The following is a 1,876-nucleotide window of genomic DNA, read 5'->3' as shown; positions in this document are numbered from 1 at the left end:
AATATAGTAGTCCGAGTGCAGGCAATCACATGCAGAAAAGTACGACTGCTGTGCAAGCAGACATCTTTATCAGTGCTCAGACAAGCCTGTGTCATATAAATTCAATCATTCTGATTTTTTTAGTTACTTTTGTTTTAAATTATGTGAAGTTGCCAGGTCACGGCAATGCTTATCCTGTACTCTTGGTGCATGATTGATTGCAGTGGATTTCATTGACGTTGATTAATCGAACCAAGCACCCCTTTTTCTCACTTCCATATCTTTAGTTTTTTTTTGCTCAGTACTTTCAGTAATTTAATTATAAAAGAAGGAAATGGGGTCTCAAAGTTTTTTATTCGAACGTAGGATAAGACTAAAGGTTGGTTGAAGTGGAATGTAGTATTGATGGGACTTTGGGGCACTTCTAACTTAGGCCGGGTGTCTATAAAAGAAGGAAATGCTTGTCACTTCTGAATGCAGTAGTCGATCTCTCCGATTCTCTCCTTCAACCTTTTCAATCCTCCAACGTTAGCTACATGGCTGCCTCCAGCATGAGCTAGTATATATATTAATTATTTACGTCTTTCCACGCCAATCCAATAGAAAGTTATTTACATTATGATGATTAGTTCCTCCTATTAAAATCAAAATTGGACCATGGGGAGGCCTCGGAGCCGGCGGCTTTGATGTTGGTCAATATGTCTCCCATATTACAAAGGTCAAACTCTACACAGGAGACGTCGTCGACAGTTTGGAGATTTCCTATGTCGATGACCGGAATCAATTCGAAACATACCGAACAGGCGGCGGCGGTGGTGGATTGCACGAGGTAGGCGAAACGCATATATAAATATATATATATAGTTTTAACTATTATGTATAAATATATATCGATTTTGAGATAGATGTTGCATGCAGTTCGAACTAGAGAGCGGTGAATATATCAACTGGGTGGTCGCTTCCTACAAAGATTATTATGACGAAATTTGTCTTACTGAGCTCGGATTTAAGACCAACTTGGGGAAGGAGCATGGGCCTTTTGGGGATGGAGGCGGCGAGACGGTCACTATTCCAGTCGTCGCAGGTCGACTTGTTGGATTTTTTGGCCAGTACGACCGCTATATTAATTCCATCGGACTCTATTTGGCTCCTTATTAATTATATTGGCCATCTATCTATCAGTAGTATTTCGAAATCTGATCATTCATTCTGTCGTCTTGGCTTTGCAATTCGTCTTCGTGGGAGTGGCCGGGTTAAATGAATTTAGTAGTTCTGTTTTGAATAAATTTGGATGATCAGTGCAACTTTGATGTATTGTGGGAGTGCTTTGAATAAATTTGCTAGTTGTGTTTTAAATAAATTTGGAAGATGAATCAACTTTGATATGTATATTTGGTGTTTCCAAGCTTGCTAGTTAGTTCTATTTGCTCTAATAAATTGTTTTTTTTTTCACATGAGTTTTAATTCTATTTTTCGACGTCAACTTTCATTTGGTCTAACAGGACTAAATTTATTGAACTTATTGTAAGAAAATAAATTTCACACGAAATTGTAAATAAATTTTTATAAGTAAATATAAATACAGATATATATTTGTCAAAAAAACAATTTTAAAAAAAAATAAATAGAAAACATTTCGTATTTAATTTATATAAATTAGAAAGAAATTTATTAAATAATTATAAATTTGTTTTATTTTAATAGAATAAAATACTTAAAACTATTTATTAATAATTTATAATTAAGTGACGGGTGCTTCTTATGGCTGCTGTGAAAGATATCACAATCCGTCAATGGAACGTGCATCCACATATGATTTGATAAAACGAAAAACAAACCAAACGATCCGCACAGGATCTTGTCATCTAATCTAACAATTGATTTACTACGTATTGTT

The 1,876-nt window shown here is 35.1% G+C and overlaps 1 long non-coding RNA gene across 1 annotated transcript; it reads left to right on the top strand.

The window, feature by feature from the left end:
• Positions 1-339: 339 nt before the first annotated feature.
• Positions 340-1,368, top strand: LOC121973827. Its single transcript, XR_006109774.1, has 2 exons — positions 340-808; positions 898-1,368. It is a non-coding gene; the product is annotated as an uncharacterized LOC121973827 (long non-coding RNA).
• Positions 1,369-1,876: the final 508 nt, after the last annotated feature.

This window comes from Zingiber officinale, chromosome 4A, assembly GCF_018446385.1.
Source record: "Zingiber officinale cultivar Zhangliang chromosome 4A, Zo_v1.1, whole genome shotgun sequence".
In the NCBI taxonomy this organism is placed as follows: Eukaryota; Viridiplantae; Streptophyta; class Magnoliopsida; order Zingiberales; family Zingiberaceae; genus Zingiber; species Zingiber officinale.
The sequence above is the reverse complement of the archived record's forward strand: the minus strand, read 5'-3'. Positions and strand labels throughout refer to the sequence as shown.